The sequence below is a fragment of the Maniola hyperantus genome, chromosome 22, assembly GCF_902806685.2.
Source record: "Maniola hyperantus chromosome 22, iAphHyp1.2, whole genome shotgun sequence".
NCBI classification, from domain to species: domain Eukaryota; kingdom Metazoa; phylum Arthropoda; class Insecta; order Lepidoptera; family Nymphalidae; genus Maniola; species Maniola hyperantus.
Window position 1 is genome coordinate 11,374,327 of NC_048557.2, and position 21,863 is coordinate 11,396,189.

General features: G+C 37.2%; 1 protein-coding gene across 1 annotated transcript in view; it reads left to right on the forward strand.

The window, feature by feature from the left end:
* Positions 1 to 21,863, forward strand: part of Mip (Myoinhibiting peptide precursor) — an 84,039-nt gene that overhangs the window by 956 nt on the left and 61,220 nt on the right. The gene's annotated exons all lie outside the window — the stretch shown is intronic.

The window sequence follows — 21,863 nt, forward strand, 5'->3', positions numbered from 1 at the left end:
AACAAAGACATGATGAAACTATTAGGGTTCCTTGTTGCTACGGAACCCTGCCCTAATCTTGACAAAACAACTGTCTACTTAGCCCCGTCGACAATTCGTCAAACGCTGCACAAATCTAAATACGATACACGACGCCAATACTCGATATTGCTTCTTCACGATATTATCTGAGCACTTATTACGGTTTAACAAGCTTCTCTTTCTTCAGCAATCTTTCTCTTTGCCAACAATGAAATACGACTAAAGAATTTTCCTTTTTCTTTTCCTAGCTTAGGCTTTGCGTCAATAATTTATTTTTGCTCGATTAACTTGTGATTTGATTCCAGTATGTTAAGAGCCAGAGCGCACCACGGTGCAAAGTCAAAGTCAAAGTCAAAATCAAAAGATTTATTCAAAATAGATTATTATATGCAAATAGTTACTCTTTTTGATAGCCAGATGTTGGATTTGTAAGATATACCTAGTTAAATAGCAATATCACATTTAATCGTATTTTATCCTTTACTAAAATGAAGATGAAAAGAGCGCCTAAATAAATACAGTCAGTTTATATTATGATCTACGAGTTACGATTAACTTTTTCTTATCTTTAATTAAAATTTAAAACTCTTCATTTATTGTGGTGATGAGTATTTATTACTTTACTAGCTGATGCCCGCGACTTCGTCCGCGTGGAATTTGGTTTTAAAAATCCCGGGGCAACTCTTTGATTTTCCGGGATAAAAAGTAGCCTATGTCACTCTCCAGGTCTTTATCTATTTCCATGCAAAAAATCATGTCAAGCCGTTGCACCGTCGTTGTGACGTGATTGAAGGGCAAACCAACAATCCAACACACTTTCGCATTTATAATAAGGGCACTGATTACTTTACCTATTACTTTATTCGTCAAAGACAAAAGGTATTATTTCGCCAAAAATTGATAGTAACTAAAGACGCAACTAATTAAAATCTTGAATCTTTTGTACAGGGTGAAAAAACGAATTGTACATGGAGGAAAATTACATTAAAATATACCTAATGAATGCATGTTTTTATTTTTAATATAAGAATTGCAGCATTCAATTTTTTTTAAACTTATCTGAGCCGGAAATCTAATCAATCGTTAGTAAAATCTATCAACAAAGTAAACATTGTACCTTACAAAGATTAGGTTAGTTCGTAGCCGCGTAGCCTGTGGCTTGCTACTTGCTACGGAATACTTTCTCTACGAAATGTTACGACCCCTCATCTTTAACTTTAGGGCGGCTTCAGACTAGCGTATTATACGCGCGTATAAGCTCGTTTTTAGAAGCGCATGTAGGCGCGTATAGGCGCACCTTTTGGCACACGCTCAACTCGTACGAGCGTTGACGCGTTTCTAAGCTCGTATAAGCGCGAGCCGCGACAGACCACCACCCACCGGACCACCGGTTCGAGCGTACACGCCGAAATATGCCCGTATACGCGCGTCCGGTTTGTTGAAGCGCGTATGTAGCGCGCGTGTAAGCGCGTATGCTGAAACGACCGTATACGCGCAAAAAAATACGCTAGTCTGAAACCACCCTTAGTTTGTTCAAATTGGAATCAAACAATCAATTTTATGTGTATAGTACGCAACAGGTCGAGAATCGAGATGGCAATCGGGGTATGAGGCGGGGGAACGCACCGGACACCCGCACGACGTACGTCACCCGCGCTATCCCGCACTGGGTTAGCGCGGGGGCTGTGTGGGTGTGGATTGCCATCTCGACCTGTCGAGTGCTATATATTATGGGACCTGATGGCTTGACGCTGGTTCCCTGGGAACGGGCGCGGGTGCTAATGTGGGACGCAACGTGCGTTGGCACATTGGCCTCATGTTATATCATGGAGATTGGAGACAGCATCAAGACCGGGAGTCGCAGCAGAAATGGCTGAAAGCGGCAAGCGACGCAAGTATGCCTCATAGTTACATTTTTAATAATAATAATAATAATAAAAACCTTTTATTCAGCCAAATTTACAAATAGGTAGAAACAGGTAGGGTGCCGTAGTCCCTGGGGAACCAAGGAGCCGACCAGTGTCCATGCTCCTTGGTTCCCCAAGACCCAGGCACCCACTTCTTAAAACTAGCTTAGTGTCTATGTTGGCCGAACGGGGCGCTGCCTCAGCTTATTGCTGCAGTCGGTCGACTGCAGCGCTGATTTTCAGGCATGGCCCCCAGTGATATCACGGGCCGATCGGGAGCGCGAACATCCCGTGCCTATTTTATATTGACACATGCCGAGTTACTTGCTGGTGCTCTTTTGGTAGTAGGTAAAGCAATTTCAACCCAATACATATATCTAGGCTTTAACGAATCAGATCTCTATCTATTTAATCTATTCTATTGAATATTTTTGTTCCGTTTGCCGTCGACACCCTGGGGCCATGGAGTCTTATTGCCAAAATAAATTACGAGACATTTCACAGCGATTAATAGCCTCATCTGGTGACAGAAGGGCTGGCTCATTTTTTGCGAAACGGATCAGCCTGGCTGTCCAGCGCGGAAATGCAGCCAGTATTTTTAGCATTATTCCACGCGGGCCTGATTTGTACAATAATTAGATAACAATAACTTTTAAGTACTTAGCTTTAAGTTTTATTGTAATATTTTCACTAGATGATGTCCGCGACTTCATCCACGTGGATTTAGGTTTTCAAAAATCCGGTGGGAACTCTTTGATTTTCCGGCATAAAAAGTAGCCTATGTCCTCTTTATATATACAGAGATAGCTTGCGTCCACCAAATTTCGTCAAAATCGGTTAAACGGATGTGCCGTGAAAAGCTAGCAGACAGACAGACACACTTTCGCATTTATAATATTAGTATGGATATATCCAAAGGATTATTGAAACAGAGTCAGGCGCATTAGCGAGTATAACTGTAATTTCTTAACAAGTTAACGAAAGAACGCTGAAGCACATTACGCCTGAAACAAATGACGGCTATTAAAAAGTCCCCGCTCCAGGAGCTTGTATTTATCAACGCAATATATACCTTATTTCTATTAGACATAAGTTTCAAAATGAAGAAGGCTATTAACTGACGTCTGTAAAGTACCCGAATTTAGTACTGTGCTTGTGACAGTGAAATGTGTACTCTATGGACCGTGAAATAGGGAATAGATTTGATTAAATGCAATTTGTTTAGAAGTTTCAATCTTAGGGTTCATTAGTTAAATTGTTTGAGCCATTTATTAGTTTCACTATTGTGTTGTAATAAGCGAAGTTTGATTAATAATAAACTGACTGATTTATTTTCGTAGTACACAGAATATTTTGGGAATAGGCACTCAGATATAGGTAGATTTGTACTTCCTGAAACAATATTCTAAGTTTCGTCGTTGTAACACCACGTAAATCATTTTTAGGGTTCCGGAGTCCGGACCCCAAATGGTGCCACCTGGGCCCTATTACTAAGCCTGTGCTTCCGTCCGTCCGTCTGTCTGTCAGCTGGCTATATCTCGCAAACCGTTATAGGTAAATTTTCACAGAATGTTTAAAAATAGCTGCCATGAAAATTAAAAAAAAATCGAGTATTACTCACACTTGACTGGTTTTTTAAACATTTCAACACTTATAAAATAATTATTCACTAGCCGATCCCCGCGACTTCGTCCGCGTGGCATTAGGTTTTCAAAATCCCATGGAAATTCTTTGATTTTCCGGAATAAAAAGTAGCCTATGTCACTCGCTTCAGGTCTTTATCTATATCTACCCATGCAAAAAATCACGTCAATCCGTTGCACCGTTGCGACGTGATTGAAGGACAAATCAACAAATGTAAGGGTGGTAAATTGGACGGAATAGAAATATACCCGGATACGGAATAATCTACCACCTTACAAAGATTAGAGGAAAAAAAAAATAATTTTAATTTACTTTACTTGATCTATCTACCTAGTACAGAATAGAAGCTAGCCGTCGACTCCCTTGTAATGCATATGAGGTGTTATAAATGAAATTTGCTAGATGTTAGGCAAAATTGTTTTTAATGTAACTTTTACCGGGGTCGCTTAATACAGAATGATGGCTAATAATGCTTAGTTATTCTAGCTTAATGCCAAGACTTAATTTAGATACATTAGAATGACTTAGGTAGATAGTACATAAGATCTATGTTTTAAATTTAAGATGCCATTGGCATGGAATAGACAATGACACAGTAAAATTCATAAAATTGTTTCAAAATAAAAGCTCAGTAGTAAAGACAGGGTTCTTACTGTACACATACACTAAGAAGGTTCACTAAACTGTTGCAGGATACAAACATTTGCTTACTTGTAGGTGCGAAGACTGCAAGGTAGCTGGACGGCATCGGCCAAGATCCAAAACTCAATTTATTTGATTCTTCACAACCGAAATGTTTCATTACAAAGATTTTCACCAAGTCTTATCCATAGCAATTAAGTTGTCAACGTGAATGTGCAAAAGAAATAAATACGAAAACCGAAAACGCAAACGGAAAACTAAAACGGAAAACTGAAGCTAAACGTAAAACGTAAACGTAAAAACGAAAACCCTGTAACAAAGAAAAACAAGATTATAATTTGTGCTGTGTGAAAATTTCGACACGTGGAATTTTCCCGATCAAACACAACTCACCTATTGAACTCCTGGCCACCAATGGTTTTCAGAAGTCCACCCACAACCCATTATCCTCATTTATTTGGGAAGATAAAATAACTGGAACTGGAATGAAATCATAAAATTAGGATTTTCTCTAACCAAACCGCCATTTTGTCGAATCCACATTACTTGATTTTTCACTCACCATAATTGATGAAACATTGAAATACGTTAGGATGACTAACTTTATACTATTGTATTTTCCCAGGCGAAGCCATGGGCGAAAAAGAGTGAGATTTTCCTGGAACGAAAAAAAATTCGTCTTCACATGTTGACTCCAGGAAAATTCTAAATCTCACCTATCGGTGTTGCCAGACGCAACCCGAGTGTCGCCGCTCTCATTTAGTTTGATCATAAAGCCAATTCATTTTTGAATATTTGCGGAACCTAAGGATATATTATAAGAACCGTTTTGTTAATGACTTAACAATAAACAAATGATATTATGGTTTTATTTAATTATTTTTGTTTTATTTTTACGACAATTGACAACGAAGCAAACGCCATCTATTGTGGCTCGAATGAACTCTGAACATCGACCCACGCGTAGTTCTGCACCTTGATGCTAGGTGGCACCAACATACTTTGAACAAAATAGATTTTAATTAAAAGCGAAACGCTAATTAGTAGTTCAAAATTTACAACGTCACAATACTTCCCCTCCTACGAAAAGGTTCAACAGGTTGAACCACGCTGCCCTCAGCGTCATCCAACAACTACTAACAATTTGCCTGAAACAAACAAACAAAAAAAAAAACACAGAAGTTACGCGTGAACGCACATCTACTACTAACAAGGAAAATTGTCTAACAAAATAAATATACTGAAAACAGTGTAAGGTTTTATACATTATACTTAACTACACAACCCTAACTTCTAAAAAGAATATATACAAAAAAACTTCATGGTGTCTAAGACACTTGAGTGGAAACATCTTGGCATCATTCTTCAGCTGACTGATAGAATGCGTCTAGGCCTACGGTGGTTCACTCTTTTAAACTACCATCTTAATATTTGTTACTCAACAAATACGGAAAAACTGGTTGTGAACGGGTCCATCTGATATGGCAACCGTTCTCTATCCCATTCGGAAAAATAAAACCGAATCAAAATCGGAATATGAGAAAAAAAAACGAAATAACTCTCCTAGAAAATAGATCTCGGAACAGAATCGGAAAAATAACAGAAATGATCCATTATCTAGAAGGAAAACGAAAACAAAACACAAAACCCCCCCTTTTCGTTATCCCCAAAGTACGATATTTGCATTTTTACTTTCTCAACCGGTTGGTCTACCACAAGCATTCCAATCATCACATATTCATCCCTACATACATCCACTACATTCCTCCTCAACTGAACCATGGTAATGTAACTGTTAACTCAGAACATCACTACACTCATTCAAATTCCTAATTGAATATTGATAACTTAAATATTCAAACAGTTTAGACCAAACTAAGTAATGGCAAATATCTACTTCTTAATATCCTTAATATGCCAAGTGCCTATTGGGTGGTTGTCAGCTACTCTAACTAGTTCATAAACCAAAGGTGACAAAACCTTGACAACCCTGCACTTTTCATACTTAGGTGCCAGCTTAGCTGTGAAAAAATTTGTAGCGTCGCTTTGTGGATAGGTCTTTTTCCACACTATATCCCCAACAGAATAGCTTGCAGACCTACGCCTTAAGTTGTAATGCGTTGCATACTCTGCATGAGCCTGAAACAAATTTCTCCTAACCTGACCAAATATGTCCTCCAAAGTTCCAAACTTTCCTGCGTATTCCTCCCTTGGAATTCCGGCCTCGTACTCCTTATCCGTGTCCTTATAGAAGGAACCATTTAAAACCGGTTCTCTAGCGTGGACAAGGAAGAACGGGGAGAATCCAGTGGATTCATTAACCGCACTGTTTATGGCGAACTGGACCTTGTACAGGTTTTCGTCCCAGGACCTGTGGTTATCTTTCACAAAAGCGGCTACAGCAGTCATAACAACCTTATTGTACCTCTCAACAAGGTTAACTTGCGGAGTGTACAGTGGTGTGTAGTGTAATTTCGGAATATTATAACGCTTAATGAGATTACGGAATTCAGATCCTGTAAATTGGGACCCATTGTCCACAATCACAGTCTCTGGAACACTATGGTTCAAAAATACAAAATTCTCTAGCGCTTTAACAACAGCGGCACCTGTGGCACGCCGTAACGGAAACAACATTGTATATTTCGAAAAACAACACGTCACCACAAAAAGAAATGTAAATCCTGATTTAGACCTAGGCAAAGGTCCGACTAAATCAGCCGAAATGACCTGAAAAGGTCTCTCGCAGACTTTAGGCTTCCCTAGCAGACCTGGAGTGGCTGATGTCGTGTGTTTATACGCAGAGCAAGTATCACAATTCTTAACGTACTCAACCACGTCCTTATACATACCACGCCAAAAATATCTGAGGGATAATCTGCGATGAGTTTTGAACACACCAAAATGACCTGCGGTTGCATCTGCATGGTTTTGTTGCATAATTCTAAGGATGTCGTTCTTGTGGACTACCTCTTTCCAGTCGAACTCACTGAGAAGCTGGTATTTACATTTACTGTAACGATATAGTTTATCGTTCAAAATACAAAAATTCGGAAAATTTGCTGGATTGATTTTACAGCCATTAAATGTTTTGTCATACCAGTCATCTACCAAAACTTGTTGACTAGAGTTATCATTACGATCACCAACTACATCTACGTGTATGAGTCTCGACAAGGTATCCGGAACTACATTATCACAACCCTTCCTATGTTCGATAACAAAATTATACTGTGATAATCTACAACCCCATCTGGCGAGTCGTCCTGAGGGATTTTCTAAATTTAAGAACCACTTTAGGGATGCATGGTCTGTGATAATTGTGACTGGCTTGGAACCAAAATAAGCCTGAAATTTCTCCACTGCAAAAATCACAGCTAGAGCCTCGCGTTCCGTCGCGCTGTAATTCCTTTCGTTTTTATTTAGGCTCCTACTGACATACGCAATGGGATGATCGCAACCATCGGTTTCTTGCGTTAGCATACCGCCAACACCATATGCAGAAGCATCACAATGTATTTTGAATGGTTTTTCAAAATTCGGTACCGCAAGAACAGGTGCGGTTACCAACGCATTCTTCAATGTATTAAATGCTACCTCTGCCTGTTCGCTCCACTCAAATTTAGGTGCGTTCTTTCCTTTACTCGTTAGTCTATTGAGTGGTGCAGCGATGGTTGAAAAATTCCTAATAAAGCGCCTGTACCAAGAACAAGTGCCTAGGAAAATCTTTACCTCCTGTGCAGTTTTTGGGGTCGGAAAGTTCAAAACTGCGGCAACTTTTCCAGGATCTGTGCGTAAACCAAATTCATCCACTATATACCCTAAATATTTCAAAGAGTTTCTAAAAAAATTACATTTATCAAAATTTATGGATAGTTGAGCCATTTTTAGTTTATCCAGAACTCTGTTTAATAAAATTAAATGGGTTTCAAAATCAGCAGAACAAATAACAATATCATCTATATAACAAAATACTATTCCATTTTCAATATCACTACAAAAATTTTGATTAAATAACTGGTCCATTAACCTCTGCTGTCGTGCTGGTGCACCGCATAGGCCAAACGGCATGACTTTAAATTTGAATAACCCTCTACCAGGAACTGTAAAACTGGTTTTTTCCTGAGAGTCGTTAGCTAACGGAATTTGCCAGAAACTTGAACTTAAATCAATCGATGATAAAAACCTTGCCTCTTTCAAGCTATCTAGAATTTGTGGAATGTACGGTATTGAGTATGAATCCCCCTTTGTCACTGAATTTAATTTCCTGCAATCTAGGCAAAATCTCCAGTCTCCATTTGCCTTTTTCACTAAAATTGCTGGGTTATTCCAAGGGCTTTCACTCGGAGTAACTACGTCCATTTCCAGCATCCTATCTAACTCTTTACTTAAAGCTTCCTTCTTTTCGGGAGAAAGTGGATATTGTTTTATTTTTATTGGCAAGGCATCACCGGTGTCAATAACATGTTCAATTAATTTTGTTCTACCCAATCCAATTTTCGTTGAAGAAATATCTAAAAATTTATTTACTACAGACTGGGCTAATTCTTTCTGTTGAGATGATAAGTTTTCAAAAGAAGTGATGGTATGAATTTGTTCATTATCAATCGCACAAATATTGTAAAATTGAGAAGGTGCCTTAATTAATTCTAAATTATCAAAAATGCCAGGGGCTAACTGAAATGTTTTCCAAAAGTCACAGCCAAAAATAACATCCGCTATTATAGAGGGTACTACAAAAAATTTTATTATGTGAGTTACGGAATTATAAGTAATCGGAATAAACATATAACCCATGCAATCAAGTTTGTCTCCATTTGCCACTGAAAATGTGGTATCAATACTGCTATGCAGTTTATAACCGAATCTCAAAAAAACCTTGTGCGCCTGGTTACCCAAAATTGACGCGCAAGCACCGGAATCTAGTAAACCTGTAATCTCAAAACCGTCAACAAAAACCTTTAAATGTGGCCTAAAGTCTCGTTTATCCACTGAATACAGAACTGTGTCAGGTAAAAGGGATGTTTTGTTGTTAATGACCAAGTTATTTACTTGTGTCTCTGCACAGTTCTTACTAATTAGTTTTTTGAATTTTTGTCCGGAGCGGGTTTACTAGTCGCCTTTTTACTACAACTTGGACATGTCTTTACTGTAAAGTTCTGACGTCCACACGAAAAACATCTAATAAATTTCGGAACTGTCCTGCAAAATTTAAAGGAATGGTTACCCTTGCCGCACTTGTAACATAGTTGTTTATTTGTTTTCGTAAAATCAGTGCCTTTACTTGTATCAACCTTAGGTGCAGGTGTGACTGAAAGTGTGTTTATCTGTTTTGTCACTTGTTTGTAAGCAAACTCTGAACTTAAAGTTGCCTTACTGTTAGTAGGCTCAGAAAATAAGGCGGAACGCTGCCTCGCAGCCTCTAGTTTGCGACACTTTTCCTTCAACATTGCGACAGACTTAATGTCAACAAGAGCTAATTGTTCTGAGTAAAAAGGGCGAATATTATGTAATAAAATTTGTAACTTTTGTTCTTCGGAAAGTGGTGTTGACAACCTTGAAAACATGCAAAACATTACAGCGAAATAGATAGACACAGGTTCTTCAGAGCCTTGTGTTCTTGCTCGAATTTCACCTAGCAACCTGTAGTCATAATCTACTGCATCAAATTCCTCTAAAAATAAAGTTTTCAATTCTGACCAAGACGAAACTTGACATTTGTTGCCTCTGTACCATAACAATGCTCGGCCTGTAAAAAGATGAAATGCAGAAACAAATAATTTTCCATCTGAAACGCCATAAGATCTTTTATATTCCTCAACGCGTTCGATGAAACTGCGCGGATCACCCTGTCCGTTGAAATGTAACTTCCACTTGGCAACATTTTTATCACCAGTGCAGTCAACGGCGGTACTCTCGGAATCCAGTGATTCGTCGTGAGACGACTCATTGTCAGCTTCTAATCTGGAAATCAAACTCTGCAACTTTGTATGTAATTCACTCTTCCTACTTATTAAGCTGAGTTCGGAACACTGTATTCTCAAAATTCTAAAGTACAAATGTGAAGCTAAAGCTTTAGACCTACAGAGGGCATGTCTATCTTTAGTGTCAGAACACTTTTTTAATAAATCTTCTAAGTCTTGAAGTTTTTTAGTAATAACCCCTAACTCACTTTCAGAAGAGAAATCTGTCTCTAAAATTGATTCAGAAGGAATTTCCTGAATTAATTGTTTTAACTGTTTCTTTAAACCTAGCACTGTAGGTGCTGGAGTTTCGGAACGAATGGATACCTCATAACACAATTCGTCCTTCAAAAGTGAATGAAACTGGGCAAAAGTCTGTTCCATTGTGTTAAGTCAAAACACATTTAACAAAATATCGAGCTTGTGTAACTGTCTATGTTTAGCCTTATACAAATTGGTTAAACACAAACACAAAAGAAGTTATTTAAACTATTAAATATACACAAGCAAAATACACAACAAAAACAATATTCTTAAGTCTATCCTAACTATTTTATCAATTATGTTCCTATTCCAAAATATTGTTAATAATACAAGCACATATTATTACTATAGTAAACAAAATATAACAAAATAAAACTTCCCAAAATTGAATAAATGATTGTAAGGTGCAGTATCACCTTTATGAGTACACAGTGTGTTACAACCTTTACAATTATAAAAGTAAACAGGCAGCAAAGTTGCAATGAACTCTGACTAGCATATTATCTTTAAAAAAAAAACAAAGAGATTGTGCAATGGTTTGATGACTGTTACTTTACACTTTTAACACATAACCTAAAATACAACAAAATCTGTTTCTAAATGTCACTTTAAACTACCAGCATTCAATTAAACTTAACATGTTTTGTGTGTGAAGTAGCTTTTATCATAACCTTAACATAGCTCTAAACAAAATTTCAACAAAATAATGAAGTATCAAGTCACTGAAAAAAAATTGTTCATAACTTCATACTTGAACTTAGTGTAATCTCTGAATATAGTTTATATATTTAGTTTCACAAGTTGTAACTCTTAGTATTTATAAATGTATGTGTGTAACTAGTTAACAGCACATATCGTTTCAAAACTTTAATTATACTAAGTTACCGGAATTTTCAAACATAAGATGTACTTACTATTGAAAGCAATACCCAACAACAACTCAGTTAAGCAATGTTTATTACTAAACTGAAGGCAAACATTCACTTATACACCTCCAAGGTAAGTCAAATAACATAATTGAACGGCATAAACACCATTTATAATGTGTTATTTAAATAAGAAACAACCACTGTTGGACTATACTCAGAAAATTACTTAAACTATCAAACAAAATTTCTAACTATTAGTTATTATTTAGTTAGTTAACCATAAAAAACAGCTTAGTGCTCTTTGCAATGTGTCACTACTTAGAAAATTGTACAATCAGCGGAGTACATTTCATAAAATTCACAAAATTTCTCAAAATATACAGAAATAACTATATAAAAAAACGTTCGGGCGCCATTTGTAAGGGTGGTAAATTGGACGGAATAGAAATATACCCGGATACGGAATAATCTACCACCTTACAAAGATTAGAGGAAAAAAAAAATAATTTTAATTTACTTTACTTGATCTATCTACCTAGTACAGAATAGAAGCTAGCCGTCGACTCCCTTGTAATGCATATGAGGTGTTATAAATGAAATTTGCTAGATGTTAGGCAAAATTGTTTTTAATGTAACTTTTACCGGGGTCGCTTAATACAGAATGATGGCTAATAATGCTTAGTTATTCTAGCTTAATGCCAAGACTTAATTTAGATACATTAGAATGACTTAGGTAGATAGTACATAAGATCTATGTTTTAAATTTAAGATGCCATTGGCATGGAATAGACAATGACACAGTAAAATTCATAAAATTGTTTCAAAATAAAAGCTCAGTAGTAAAGACAGGGTTCTTACTGTACACATACACTAAGAAGGTTCACTAAACTGTTGCAGGATACAAACATTTGCTTACTTGTAGGTGCGAAGACTGCAAGGTAGCTGGACGGCATCGGCCAAGATCCAAAACTCAATTTATTTGATTCTTCACAACCGAAATGTTTCATTACAAAGATTTTCACCAAGTCTTATCCATAGCAATTAAGTTGTCAACGTGAATGTGCAAAAGAAATAAATACGAAAACCGAAAACGCAAACGGAAAACTAAAACGGAAAACTGAAGCTAAACGTAAAACGTAAACGTAAAAACGAAAACCCTGTAACAAAGAAAAACAAGATTATAATTTGTGCTGTGTGAAAATTTCGACACGTGGAATTTTCCCGATCAAACACAACTCACCTATTGAACTCCTGGCCACCAATGGTTTTCAGAAGTCCACCCACAACCCATTATCCTCATTTATTTGGGAAGATAAAATAACTGGAACTGGAATGAAATCATAAAATTAGGATTTTCTCTAACCAAACCGCCATTTTGTCGAATCCACATTACTTGATTTTTCACTCACCATAATTGATGAAACATTGAAATACGTTAGGATGACTAACTTTATACTATTGTATTTTCCCAGGCGAAGCCATGGGCGAAAAAGAGTGAGATTTTCCTGGAACGAAAAAAAATTCGTCTTCACATGTTGACTCCAGGAAAATTCTAAATCTCACCTATCGGTGTTGCCAGACGCAACCCGAGTGTCGCCGCTCTCATTTAGTTTGATCATAAAGCCAATTCATTTTTGAATATTTGCGGAACCTAAGGATATATTATAAGAACCGTTTTGTTAATGACTTAACAATAAACAAATGATATTATGGTTTTATTTAATTATTTTTGTTTTATTTTTACGACAATTGACAACGAAGCAAACGCCATCTATTGTGGCTCGAATGAACTCTGAACATCGACCCACGCGTAGTTCTGCACCTTGATGCTAGGTGGCACCAACATACTTTGAACAAAATAGATTTTAATTAAAAGCGAAACGCTAATTAGTAGTTCAAAATTTACAACGTCACACAAACAAACACACTTTCGCATTTATAATAAGGGTACCTACTGATATCACATTTGTATAGTTTTTGTGTGCTTAAGTTTAGTAAGTACTAAAACTTGGTACGACAATAGTTCAACAGGTATGATCCGAACCTTAAACTCTTCCGATACCAGTCCACCCCTTCACATTTGAGCTATTGAGGCTCAAGAGAAGATTTTTCAATATATTTAGATGAAACAGGGCGCGGCGTCCGACAAAAGGCCTTTGAGAGTTCTCGTTAATATCCGATGAGGTCGATATTATTCGATATCCAGCATGCAAATAAGATGCTTTGATGAAATTCTCATCTAATCACGACATTATGTCATTGTAATCAAATTTTTTCGAAAACATACCTACACAGGGGGATTCCAACATCAATGACCTACACGAAGCGTTGAAAGGAAGAAAGAAAAGAAAACTTTTTTTTATTTGATCACTACACTCCACTACTAATTTTCTTCTCAGACCTGGGCGCGTTTGGAACCCTCGTAGCTTTAGTTTTAAGTTCGCGTTAAAATTGTCACCACTATCATCTTACAAATGCAACAACCGACTATCAAAAAGTGTAATTTATTACCTATTTTAAATAAACCATTTGATTTAATTTGATTTGAATGAACACCAAAATAAACCTTAAAAGTAAAACTAATCAAATCAATCTACATAATTATACTGACAAGTTAAAAAATATCTACACTATATATCTACACTATAATATTATAAAGAGGAAAACTTTGTTTGTTTGTTTGTTTGTTTGTTTGTTTGTTTGTACTGAATAGGCTCAAAAACTACTGGACCGATTTTAAAAATTCTTTCACCATTCGAAAGCTACATTATCCACGAGTAACATAGGCTATATTTTATTTTGGAAAAAAATAGGGTTCCGTAAGATATTTGGGTTTTTCGGACACAAGGTGTAAAAAATCAACCAGAAAAGTTACTTATTTTGCGTACGCTGCCTAAACTATAAAAGATAGAACCATAAAATGTTCTAATTAATTGTAGATCTTATAAATATCTACAAAAAAGTCCGCGACACACTATACCCATCTATGTCGAGTGAGGCACAGCAACCATTTTTTTATTTAAAAATCTTGAATTTTTTTTGGACTACATTTAAACGCGTTTATTTTACTCATGCTATTAATCCTTATCAAAATAAATGATTTCATCACTAAGAACAGTTTATGGAGATAATATTTGGTCTTTGAATGATTAAAATTGGACGTTTGGTTTTGAAGTTATGGCGAAATTAAAATATTACGATTTCTGCTGCACGGCCCGTTGTATTATTATATAAAGAGGTAATGTCGTTAAGTTTGTTTGTAGGGGGTAATCTTTAGAACTACTGAACCGATTTTAAAAATTCTTTCACCAGTAGAAAGCTACATTATTCCTGAGTGACATAGGCTATACGGGATCTTTAAAAACCTAAATCTACGCGGGCGAAGCCGCGGGGATCAGCTAGTAATATTATAAAGAGGAAAACTTTGTTTGTTTGTTTGTTTGTTTGTACTGAATAGGCTCAAAAACTACTGGACCGATTTTAAAAATTCTTTCACCATTCGAAAGCTACATTATCCACGAGTAACATAGGCTATATTTTATTTTGGAAAAAAATAGGGTTCCGTAAGATATTTGGGTTTTTCGGACACAAGGTGTAAAAAATCAACCAGAAAAGTTACTTATTTTGCGTACGCTGCCTAAACTATAAAAGATAGAACCATAAATGTTCTAATTAATTGTAGATCTTATAAATATCTACAAAAAAGTCCGCGACACACTATACCCATCTATGTCGAGTGAGGCACAGCAACCATTTTTTTATTTAAAAATCTTGAATTTTTTTTGGACTACATTTAAACGCGTTTATTTTACTCATGCTATTAATCCTTATCAAAATAAATGATTTCATCACTAAGAACAGTTTATGGAGATAATATTTGGTCTTTGAATGATTAAAATTGGACGTTTGGTTTTGAAGTTATGGCGAAATTAAAATATTACGATTTCTGCTGCACGGCCCGTTGTATTATATAAAGAGGTAATGTCGTTAAGTTTGTTTGTAGGGGGTAATCTTTAGAACTACTGAACCGATTTTAAAAATTCTTTCACCAGTAGAAAGCTACATTATTCCTGAGTGACATAGGCTATACGGGATCTTTAAAAACCTAAATCTACGCGGGCGAAGCCGCGGGGATCAGCTAGTCCATACTAATATTATAAATGCGAAATTGTGTCTGTCTGTCTGTCTGTCTGCTAGCTTTTCACGGCCCAACAGTTCAACCGATTTTGATGAAATTTAGTACTGAGATAGCTTACATCCCGAGGAAGGACATAGGCTACTTTTGATCCTGGAAAATCAAAGAGTTCCCTCGGGATTTAAAAAAATGTAAGTTCACGCGGACGGAGTCGCGGGCATCATCTAGTACTAAATAAAGTGACCAAATATAGGTCTCCCACTCAGCATCATGCTGCAACAAGCTGCAGCGCTGGTTTTCAGTGGGAGCCTTAACAAGTGACGTCACAGACGAGGTATTTACCTAGTACAGTATCTTATACGTTGTCGCTCAAGGTTTCTGCACCTCCGGCAACCGTGTTCTCTGCCATGTAGTATATAGGTGGGCCACGTCTTAACCCGCTTCCATCTTGGACTGATTGCAGCCATGGGCTTACTTGTAATGGTATAAAAAACATTGCTGTTTTCTATTCATTTTCATTTTTCATTTTTTAAAAGAATATGAGCCGAATTAATTGCTGACTAATATTCTCCTTTCAACTCCAACTAAGCGTAAAGCTTGTGTTAGGAGTAGGTACGACAATAGACGGACGTAACGGATGGGATTTGAACCGGCGGCCTTTCGGTTTTCAGTTCGCTCCTTTAACCGTTGAGCTGTCGAGGCTCTGAAACTTTTGCACTACAAATATAGTAAATGATTAGCGAGAAAAGTGCAAACTCATCTTGCCTGATATCTCTAGAGCCTGTCGGAATGGCAAGAGGTAAAGGGGTAGGGGTAGAGGTAGAGGTAGGGGTAGGGGGTAGTGACAATTCCTTGCTTCTCATTACGCCAGCTGGGAATTGTTGCATTTAATACAATGAAATTAAAAGCTCGGATTGTATTCTTAAACGTACAAATTTCATCGTTATTGTATTTGAATTATACCTAAGAACTTCTTTTGATATCTTAAGTAGATGATGCCCGCGACTTGTCGGTCGGTGCATTGTTTTTAGGGTTCCGTACCTCAAAAGGAGAAAAGAAACGATCACTTTAATGTCCGTCTGTCCGTCGTGTTTGTCAAGAAAACCTATAAGGTACTTCCCGTTGACCTAAAATCATGAAATTTGGTAGGTAGGTTTGGTCTTAGAGCACAAATAAAGGTAAAAATCCGAAAACCCTGAATTTGTGATTACAGCACAAAAAAAAATCAAAATGTGCTCATGAACAAAAAATTTTTTTTTTTCAATTTTAAAAGTAAGATGACTATACAAAATGTGGTGTCATATGGAAGGCCTTTACCTGCACTTTCTAAAACATATTTTTATTTATTTTTATGCATAATAGTTTTTGATTTATCCTGCAAAATGTCGAAAAAATGCGACTGTAGTACCTACGGAACCCTCGGTATGCGAGCCTGACACGCACTTGGCCAGATTTTCTTATTCCTAAGTGTTTTTCTTATTACTTAAGTGACAAAAAGCAACTATTTATCGAATTAGAGCAGTAAATCAGGCCTAATCATCATCATGATCAACCCATAGCCATACTAATCACGGGTCTCCTCTCAGATTGGAATGGTCTAAGCCATAGTGTGCCACGCTGGCGCAGTCCGGATTGGCAGACTTCACACACCTTTGAGAACGTGGAAAACAATCAAGTATACCGGTTTCCTCACGGTGTTTTTCATTCACATATAGGTAACTCTGCAGCTGCAGCTGTGATAGCCTAGTGGTTAGGACGTCCGCCTTCTAATCGGAGGTCGGGGGTTCGATCCCGGGCACGCACCTCTAACTTTTCGGAGTTATGTGCGTTTTAATTAATTAAATATCACTATTTTAATCAATAATATATAATATATAATTAATATAAATAATATATATTTTAATCATTAAACCTGCATGCCTGAGAGTTCTCCATAATGTTCTGAAAGGTGTGTGAAGTCTAACAATCCGCACATGGCCAGCGCGGTAGACTATGGCCAAAACCCTTCTCATTCTGACTTCTGAGAGGAGACCCGTGCTCTGTAGTGAGCCGGCGATGGGTTGATCATGATAGGTAACTTTGAAAAGTAAGACATGCGTCCCCAAAATCGAATCTTGGACCTCCCGACTCGGAGGCCGACGTTGCGGCTCCACTCCTGCGGAACTAAACCAGGCCCACTATTGCTATATCGATACAATAGCTATTGATACGGGATCATATCAATTTAATGGTAAGACGGTTTCACACACAATTTGCGGGTTAGATGGAGTATGAAGTACAAATGGACCGTGTGATGGATGCCTCACTGTCTATGTAGAGGGATCATTTCAATAGCTTGTGCGGTCTGTACTCAACACAACACAAAAAGTAAAAAGGATTCACTTGGTTGTCTGTCTGTCGTCGTGTCTGTTAAGAAACCTATAGAGTTCTTCCCGTTGACATAGAATAATAAAATTTGACAGATATTATGTAGGGTCTACAAGACAAGGGCACCAGTAAAGGGAAAAATCCGAAAAATCCGAAAACCGTGAATTTGTGGTTCCATCACGAAAAAAATATTAAAATAATATGTTCGTGAACAAATTCAACTTTCAAACTAAGATTAGTACACCAAGTGGGGTATTTTATAAAGGGCTTTACCTGTAGATTTAAAAACAGATTTTTATTTGTTTTTACACATACTAGTTTTTGCCTTGCAAAATGCAAAATGTCGAAAAATTACTTCTGTGGTACGGAACCCTCGGTGCGCGAGGCTGACTCGCACTTGGCTCGTTTTTTCTTGTTATTATTCATCTTATATTGCTTCCAAGTTCTAAGTATTGCCGACACTACGTTAGCGTCGATTTGTATTTTAAAAAATCTCTTTGATTTTCCAGGATTAAAAATTGCCTAGATAGGTACTTACCTATGTCAATCTCAAGGTCTTTAAACTATATTAATTTAAAAAAATCACGCCGATCCACTGCTCCATTGTGGCGTGATTGAAGGACAAACCAACCAACTAATAAAAACAAACAAACACACTTTCGCATTTATAATATGGGTATATGATATCGGAATTAAGTAACGTAAGCATTTCTTTAATGTTTTATAAAAATGGCCTTCTTTAAAATTAAGCAATTATAATATAACTTCTCGTCAAATTAAAACATTAACAAAACAACGGGCATCTTGGAGAAAACAATGAAAACCTTACAAATGGGAAATGAAAGCAAAAAATGGCGGAAAGCGAACGCTAAAGCGGCTGGGAAATATAATGGATGAAATATATACGAGAAACTGTCTTTGACTTTTTTATTCATTATAGGTAGACGCTTGACCACAATCACACCTGGTGGGAAGTGATAATGTGGCCTAAGATAGGACGCGTTTACCTAGAAGATGCCTATTCACTCTTGTTTTAAAGACTTTGTAGTTTGCTTAATTATATAAGGAATAAACTCGTCATACCTACTTGGATACATCATCATCATCGACCCATCGCCGGGCCACTACTGAGCACGGGGTCCTCTCTCAGAATGAGAAGAGTTCAGGCGAAAGTTTACCACGCTGGTCCACTGCGGATTGACTCACTTTTTATAGAAAATTATGTTGAACTTCAGGCATGCAGGTTTCCTCATGGTGTTCTCTATTTTACTCACCATCAAAGCTCCAAGGTATTTTTAAATGTTTAAAACGCGTATAGCCTCGAAAAAGGTGCGTGCCTGGCATCAAACCAATCTCATCATCTAAATATATAAAAGGAAAAGGTGACTGATTGGCCGACTAATGACTGACTGACTGACTGATCTATCAACGCACGCATAAGCTAGTGAATAAATCTATCTATACTATTATATTAAGAGGTAATGTCGTTAAGTTTGTTTGTAGGGGGTAATCTCTGGAACTACTGAACCGATTTTGAAAATTCTTTCACCAATAGAAAGCTACATTATTCCTGAATGACATAGGCTATATTATATACACGCGGGCGAAGACGCGGGGATCAGCTAGTATCAAATAAAGTAACAATATAATCGCCGTTCTTATTAGAAATTTTGTCTTACTAGAACATAGCGGACACACTGGACACTGGACACATAGCGGACACACTGGACACATAGCGGACACATAGGACACATAGCGGACACACTGGACGTGTGTCTTGATTATTAGTATAGTTAAATAGTAGGTCCAAGATAGTAAGTTGAACAGCAGGTGGTCTAATCGCTAAAACAGACATCTCTCCCAGGTTACCTGAGTAGAGGATATAAAATATTGTGGCGGTTACCACAATAGAAACTAGATGGCGCTGTTCAATCGATGACGTAGTCCCGAACAAATGTACCGCCGATGGTAATCGCACTAACGGAGTTTTCTGCAATCTGGACTATATATAGAAGTTTCAAGACAACCAACCGCTCGGTGGGAGATCTCCCCTTTGGTACGGTCGAGCCTGCACACCGCTCCCGTACAATATAAATGAAGCGAAAGGGTGTATTCAAATATTCGAAAACACACCGAAGTTATGTAATTTCATATTATTTTTCTACGTGCGATGAAACCGCGTAATAAAAAGGTACATTCCCAGGGACCCTTCAAAATTAAAACATGGGCAATGATATAAAAATATGCATTTAAAACAAAACCACGTCCACACAATCTGATTACAGCAAAGTGAATATAAGGGCCTGCGCACACCAGCTCCTTTTGTCCGCGGAGGACATAAATACCCGAAGAGTAGATAAAATGTCAAAAATCAGAATTAAAATTTATTTATGACATGTAGGACAACTAGTGTCTTTCAGGTTCTGAATGCAGTATCTACTGAGAAGAGCCGACATGAAACTCAGTTAGGTACTCTTTGGAAATCATAAAGTATCTAACTTGACTCAGTAGTTTACGCACTACGGTGGAACATACATATAAACATTACTTACATTATGTCTAAGTTTGCATGGTGTAGCCGCCTATAATTTTAATTTTATATAATAACTTAGCACCTAGACCTAGGATTTGAATAATGTAATATTTTTTTTGTATGATTCTGTTAGTGGTTCAGTAAAAAATGAAAATAAAATAAAATACAAAGACTGCTAAAAAAAATTTGCAAATTGGTCCAGAAACCTCGAAAGAATCGGTGTACATATATTTAAAAAAAAAAAAACCGGCCCAATTGAGAACCACCTCCTTTTTGGAAGTTGGTTAAAAACCATAACCCTTCCTTTTGGTTTTGCCATAGTCAGGGAAAAAAGTAGCCCGAGATTGTCCGTGCAGGCTATTATAAGGCTGTGTACACAATGCCGGTAATTTCCATACAAATTACACGCGCAGATGGGAGACTTCAACAAATACAAATGAAATTTAATTACAAAATACTTGACATTAAAAATTAATTGCATTTTTAATAAGTGAGATTGATTGTACCACAGTATTTCTTCGTCGTTGAATAAGACAATAAAATTATTGCCATGAAAAATTTCAAAATGAAACGGGCAGTTTTCAAAATAAGTAGTAGTAGGTACATTACAGTTCAGGCCGAAAATAAATTGCCGGCCGAATAACATTTGCATTCTGGAAGGACGTGGCGAAGCCAAGGAAAGGACTTCCCAAGTGATTTTGGAAGCACGAGGCGCCAGCCGAGTCCTTTTAAACTAAACGAGGTCGTTAATTTCTATTTCGGCTGAGACTTGTGAACCTTTTCTCCCACTTGCGAGGAAAAAGCTTATTTTACGTTGGTTCATTACCGTGAACTGACAATGTAATCATATATAGTGTTTCTCCGAGAAGACTTTTGCGATTTGTTTATCTTTTAAGGCAGTGAAGCAAAAGTAAAGTATAGGTCGTTATATTATCAGAAAAAGCTGATAGTATCATCACTTACCATCCAGTGAAACCGTGCTCAAAGCGCGAGCCCACCTGGAATTAAAACCCTCTTCATATCCCGCGACATTGTCACATTGCGTAGTAAGCACATTACATACAAATTAAACACGTACCAAGAATCAGTACAATAGGAGCAGATGTAAAGCTGAGTACACAATAGCGGCATTTCCATACAAATTGAATGCTGCTTCGCCAAATATTAAACTAATTTCATTTCGACTCGGGACATTCATTTTTTTATATTAATTTAATTTCTGTGCTATTATTAGAATATGCTACGTGATCACTACTCATATTTTAAATGCGAAAGTGTGTTTGTTTGTTGGTTTGTCCTTCAATCACGTCGCAACGGAAATCTGGGAAAGTGATATAGGCTACTTTTTATCCCGCAAAATCAAAGAGTTCCCACGAAATTTCAGAACCAAAATTCATCCAAACGAAGTCGCGGGCATCAGCTAGTACTAAAAGCGGTGATAGCCTAGTGGTTAAGACGCCGCCTCCTATTCTGGAGGTCGAAGGTTCGATCCCGGACACACACCTCTTATGATGTGGC